We start from the raw sequence: 6,848 nt of genomic DNA, 5'->3' as shown, positions 1-6,848 counted from the left end.
ATAGAGCATAGCAAGATGAGATGGCATGTTAGATTTTCTTAACCGGTGCAGTAAGTGCATGACCATGGTTCGATCCCAAGTTGCTGACAAGCTTGCAGAGACTTTAAACCACCTTTAACAAGATTTTCTTTATAAGTAACTTAGGAAGCTATTTATGTCAAGTAAAATAGAGCAAATAGTCCTAATATATTCAGGCAAGAAATGAGCAACTAAAATGAGTGGGAGCCATGAGAGTGAAAGTTCAAAGTCAGTATCAACAGCCAAAAATCAGGATGAACTCTGCCAAAAACCTTCATAATTTTTTCCACCTACATCATACTCGGAGCAATATTCTATACAAACCTCGTAAGGTTTTAAATGCTAATGAGATTTCAAAAATTTTGTCATTCCATTTCAAATGGAGTAATAGATCCAAAACCATGCATGGTGGCAAATGTTTGATTGATTATAATCATTATCAATTCAACACAGGAAGTCCCAAAATTTGTAATAAAATTCTAAGGAGCATTCAGAATTTTGGTAAGATCAATTCAATTGTAACTGGAACTAGATTCCAAATTTATTTGGCAGATGAATGCTGGAGAGACAAAAGTTCTAACCTTCCCAAGGTTGTCAATAGAAGGAGAGAAGCGGAGAGCATAATGAATGAGTTAATCAAAGTTCATGCAGTTCAGGGAAGCATGACATTCTGTTCCCAATCTCCCAGATACAGATTGATAAGATTGCAAATAGAAACAATTGGTGGAAATGGATCCCTTTAGTTAACCCGAAGTAATTGGGACAAAGACTTTTGTTGAGTTTAGCTGCATTCCAAAGTTGAAAATATATGTGCAAATAACATTTAAGAAAATGAATTAAGTTACGCATGACACACAATGTGAAATATATAATTACGTAACCAAAAATAACTAATCATACCATTCCAACCAAACGGAGCAGGCTCGTTTTAACCCCTATGGACTAGCATATATATGCCTTAGTCATATCCAAACCATTCGAATCCAAAAGCTTGCCAATTTTTTTCTTCCTCTCCTCAATCCATTTTTGTTTAGAAACACCCTTAGACTCTGGCGGAGCTTCCATTCTCTTCTTCTCTGCCACCATGGCAGTTTGATTGGCTTTTCTAGCCTCATTCTGCATGCAGAGAACCATAGACCTATATGGGATTAGGAAAATGATAATGAACAAAAGATCGCTTCATACTATGCTCATATATATAACAGAGGTTTTATGCTGAATGCAAATTCAGGTGTCATGTCCATAGGAACTGCCACTGCCACAGGAAGGAGGCCAAGATCAAGGAGTCGAAGGTTTTACATGGGAAGGAATTGGATTTCCACTCAGCTTCTTGTTGTCAATATCAATCATATATATGTTGCTCACTATTTGGTCCCAACAAAACTGCCAAATTGCCTCAGCTTCCGTCAAGGGAGAATATCAATTAATAAAACTATTCTGATATTACAGCAGAGAAGGAATGATAAAATAAATAAATAAATAAATAAGGAAAAAAGAAGAAAAGATTAACAAGTAGTGCGGTTTTCATTCTTGGTAGAAGAATCAACATGGCTGTATAAAGAAACAATAGCCTCTCTTTCTTACAAAGGGATCCCATCCCAAGTCTCAGCCAAATCAAACTGTTGTCGTAGAAAAATTCTTAAATTTGAGAGCAGAGGACCCGCAGCAAAGAATATATATATCTGAAGATGCAACAAGTAACTTGTTTTTCTGGTTAAGCAGCGTCAAAGAATTATACAAACACAGCTTCTATTCTCATGTTTGTTGTTGGTGTCTCTTGTATCACTGTTGACAAAATGAAGCCAAAAGATAAAATCATAATTAGATTATAGCTGAAAAACAACCTTCTCAATGAGAATGAAAGTAATGTGCTTTCAATAGCAACAATTAATAAATTTTGACACGTTCTGAGACAGCCACTTTTCAAATGTGTCAATGGTAACTAGTTTCCTTCCTGATTGCCTTTTGGTTAAAGACAAAAAGGAAAATTGGAGATGCATTTTCCACAAGTCATGATTCAACCACATGGATTTATGACGGAGGTGAACCATGTACCAGGATCCTCAACTATTAGATATAGATTATATGATGGTTAATTAGATTCTTGTGAAAACCAGATCGGTGACTTTATCTGTGAAAAATTCATGAGATTGCTTCCCACTTGCTCTAAGAGAATTACAAAGGGATTTCATGGGTAGATGGCCAGAAATAAACTGGTCTGATTTCAATTATCTATGAAGGTGAGACAAAAAATACATACTATCAAACTATAGTATTCATGACAAATTCTGAGCTATACCAAGAAGCATGTCTGACTTCGCTGTATCAAGTTAAGTTCTCAGACAACAGGAAAGTGACGGAGAATCACTTCCAGGCCTTAAGTGTAATATCTTTATCGTTAAACCAAAACGAAGAAGAAAAATAGGATATTATTTTTCTTTTTGATTAGGAAAAAGAATATATGGGAGTTCATGCATAGTTAATTTTGGTGGTTGGGCAAAATGGACTCTTGAGTCCTGATAATTTGTTAGCATAGTGAAGGTAAATATCTATACAATTGTTTATAACGATGGCCCCTGTTTCCTTTTCTAAAAACATTTATAGGGGTAGATCATTAGCTTCTCCTTTCTAAATGCAGCTGTTCAATATCTATAGGATGTACCCCTAATGATGTGTTTGGACACTCTACAAAGAAATTTGCTAACAGGCTTGGAAATTTCTATTCACCCAAAAAAGGCTTGGAGATTTCTACTAACAAACTTCACCACCATTATTCAATACCCTTGTCATGCTTCTTTCTTTCATCAGTCAAAATATTCTTCTTCAGCTGTAAATATTTTCTATTTTTGCTTCTTTTGTTTAGGACTAGTTTTGAAGAGATTCAAATTTCTAACTAATGCTCCAACAACCTCTATGGTAAAGTGTTTACTCAGTATTACTGCTAGAAGAACTCACTCCACTTGACCAATCATATTACCCCATTTTCAATTGCATAATTTCCATAAATAACTAATTAATTTGTTTTCTATGTATGGCTACCAAGCTATCTCAGATGTATTACAATTTCCCACTCAGTAATATCCAACACATGAAATCCGAGATTTCAAATTAAGCAAGCATCTTCACAGTAGGATTTCTATCCCACTTTGCCGGCATGTGTTTCTGCTGGGTTCTCTAGCATTTGACATTTACAAATTAGCTAGCTCTCTCTCTCTCTCTTGCAGGCAATGTGAGTTGTCTTATAATTTAATTCATTATCTTTCCTTTTTCCCAATTTCTGGATGTCAATTCTTATTGTTAATATATTTTATGTTAATGCTTTAGGCTTTAGATTAGTGCCTTTACTTTCGGTTAGTGGATCCACTTTTGGCATGATGATGTTTGTAATTTTCTCTCCTATATAACGGAGAGTGTACCTCTTTATTCATATAACATTCAATACATAAATCAATATACATAATTCATTCTCTCAGTATCTCTCTATCAATTTATCTTACATGGTATCAGAGCCAGGTTAACAACCTAATCATTCTGCTTCACCGGCGGGCGGCAGCCTCGCCTTGGCCGCCCGCCGGACCTCTACACATACCTTCACTCCGCTGCCACATTTCTTGCTGCTGGAGTTTTGTACTCATCCCCGTGACCTCTCATGTGCATCCTTAAATTAGCATCTCACTTGAATCCCTTTCCACATATCATACAGAAATGGTTTTGTTCAATCTTGCAACTACCAGCTAGATCAACATGGTTGGACTGATCAGAAACTTTTCTTCCACCAATATTTTGTTGCACAGCACTGCCGTTTAAACCAGCACAGCACTGCCGTTCATTAATGGCGACATCGAGCCACCATCGTCTCCTCCTCCAATTGTCAATCCTCCTCGGCCTTCTCGCCAATCGCGGCAGCCACCGCCGCCAACCTCGGCCCCGACGCCGCCTTGTAAAGCGCCCATGTGCCCAGACCCGCCACACCACCTTCTCATCTCTCCTTAGCACGACGCCCTCATCACCGTCACTGCTGATGACGACGGCTTGACCCACCGTCACTCCAAACGCCTCCGCAGATACGGCCTTCGTTATGATGATCTCTTCGATTCCTATTACGATCTGGACGTGAAGGAAGCTTTGAATCGTCTTCCTCGTGAGATCGTGGACGCCAGGAATCAACGCCTCAAGCGAGCCATGGACCTCTCCATGAAGCACGACTACCTCCCTGCACTTGCAGGCAATGCAAACACCATATAGGAGTTATCTTCAAGATATGTTGGCCCTTGTGAAGAGGGAGAATGCTGCACGTGAAGCTTTGGGAGCTTTGCCCCTCTATCAGCGCACCATTCACACTGCCACATACATCCCTCTCTTTTGATCATGTTTCATGCGCACACAGCTGGACTGCACTATATTTAATCAATGCTCTCTCTTTTTTTTTGTTACTCCCCCGGCCCCATCCCCTCGAGACAATTGCGTTGTGCTTCTTTTTATTTTATTAAAAAAAAAAAAAAAAAAAAAAAAAAACAAAGAAAAAAAAAAACAGAAAAGAAGCTCAGTTGATGATTCCCTTTGCACTCACATGTTTCCCACTCTCTCCTCTTTGATTTCAAATACATTATTATTCTTTATTTATTTATTTTTCTTTATTTATTTACTTTTTCCTTCCATGATACACCATCCGCCAACTTTTGTCCTCCTCTTTTCCTTTCTTTTTATTTTAATCTTGTCCACCCACTCTTCTTTTATTTAAACACAAAACCACTTTTATTTTATTTTTTTTTTTTTAATTCCATTCTCCCCACACACACAGCTCCCAACACACCCAGCCTCCTCTGCTTTTTACTTTATTTTATTTTATATATATATATTTATATATTATCCTACCTCACCAAACCAACCACAAAAAAAAAAAAAAAAAAAAAAAAAAACAAACAAACAAAACAAAACCTTTCTACCATTTTTTTTTCTTATTATTATTTTTTTTATAACATCTCCACTCTGTGTTGAGCTGCTCTGCTCCACTTTTTCAATCCCTTTGTTTCACCCTCAAATCGGTTTTTATCTTCACACCTCTTTGAGTTTGAGGGGGGGTTATACCTATATCATGGTGAGCATGGTTACACACCATGCGAACCACCCAAGCTGGTGAGCATGGTTATACACCATGGGAACTACTCAAGCCACCTCATGGCGCACTCCCTAAGTCGCCCCCTTGGTGCACCATCACAAGCTTCTACAACGGTCCGACATGACCCCATAAACTGTCCCGACATTGATTCTGGTCAGCTGCACCATCGGTCCGACATGACCTCGTAAACTGTCTGCTACAACGGTCTGACATGACCCCGTAAACTGTCTTCTACATCGGTCTGATACGACCACACAGTGTCTGCTACATCGGTCCGGCATGACCTCGTAAACTGTCCTGCTACATCGGTCCGGCGGTCCGGCATGACCTCGTAAACTGTCCTGCTACATCGGTCCGGCATGACCTCGTAAACTGTCCTTCTACACCGGTCCGACATGACCCCATAAAGTGTCTCCTACAACGGTCTGACACGACCATACCGTGTCTCCTATCCATTTTTTATTTATCAGTTTATTTTTCTGTTTTGTTACTCTCTCCAAACTCAAGTTGGTTAGTACCTATCCTCCTTGAGTTTGAGGGGGGCTGTTAATATATTTTATGTTAATGCTTTAGGCTTTAGATTAGTGCCTTTACTTTCGGTTAGTGGATCCACTTTTGGCATGATGATGTTTGTAATTTTCTCTCCTATATAACGGAGAGTGTACCTCTTTATTCATATAACATTCAATACATAAATCAATATACATAATTCATTCTCTCAGTATCTCTCTATCAATTTATCTTACACTTATGTATCTTTCCTAATGAATCTTTCTTCTTCTTTTTCAATTTGCCTACATCCTACCTATATATTGCAACTGAAGACAGACAATTATAAGGTGAGATTAATTTATTGACTTAATCTAAAATCACTAACTCCATGGGCATGAGTCACAATTAGTGCAGAAATAAATCCCAATTGACCAAAAGAAGAATAAATACAAAGAAACAGAAATGTCAGAAACCAAATTGAGAGAGAGAGAGAGACCACCTCACCTGGATTCAAATTCTTTGATCTCAACAAGTTCTTTCCCCATGTTGTCAATCCATTGTACTTCCTTCTTTTCAACCTCTTTGGGTTCGGCACACGGCTTCCTGATACAGCTTTTGAGAGGATTCTCAGCTTGTTGTTGTTGTTGTTGATTCCCATCTGATTCTGAACTGGCTTCCTTAACCTCAGTGGCCTCACCACCACCACCAGATAGATGACGAGAGGTGGTATCATGATGAGTAACAACAGACACAAGTGTTGAAGTAACATGTGGAAGTGGGGTGTTTTCCAATTTCAATGGCCCAGGAGGAGTGTACAGATGAGCAGCAGCAGAGGAGGGTTTGCAAAAGCAAATGAATGGAGGACAGTGGATATTGCACAACAATGGAGCTTCGAAACCGCTTCAATGGAGCTTCGAAATCGCGTCGATGGAGCTTCAATCTGAACCTTCGATGAAGCTTAGATCTGAAACTTCAATTGAGCTTCGAAATTGCTTCGATCTGAATCTTTGATGAAGCTTAGATCTGAAACTTCGATGGAGCTTCGAAATCTTCGATCTGAATCTTCGAAATCGCGTCGATGGAGCTTCGATCTAAATCTTCGATGAAGCTTAGATATGAACCTTCAGGAGCTTCGAAATCGCTTCGATCTGAATCTTCGATGGAGTTTAGAGAGGGTTGAGAGAGAGAGATCTGTGCGTATGTATTGAGAGAGAGAGAG

At 38.8% G+C, this 6,848-nt stretch overlaps 1 long non-coding RNA gene across 1 annotated transcript; it reads right to left on the bottom strand.

Moving 5' to 3' along the window:
- Positions 1 to 332: 332 nt before the first annotated feature.
- LOC145798832 (uncharacterized) lies at positions 333 to 6,848 on the bottom strand. Its single transcript, XR_014340544.1, has 3 exons — positions 6,134 to 6,848; positions 919 to 1,803; positions 333 to 803 (listed from the first exon to the last, which is right to left on the bottom strand). It is a non-coding gene; the product is annotated as an uncharacterized LOC145798832 (long non-coding RNA).

Source organism: Camellia sinensis, chromosome 9 (genome assembly GCF_055761805.1).
Source record: "Camellia sinensis isolate YWXY chromosome 9, ASM5576180v1, whole genome shotgun sequence".
NCBI lineage: Eukaryota > Viridiplantae > Streptophyta > Magnoliopsida > Ericales > Theaceae > Camellia > Camellia sinensis.
The sequence above is the reverse complement of the archived record's forward strand: the minus strand, read 5'-3'. Positions and strand labels throughout refer to the sequence as shown.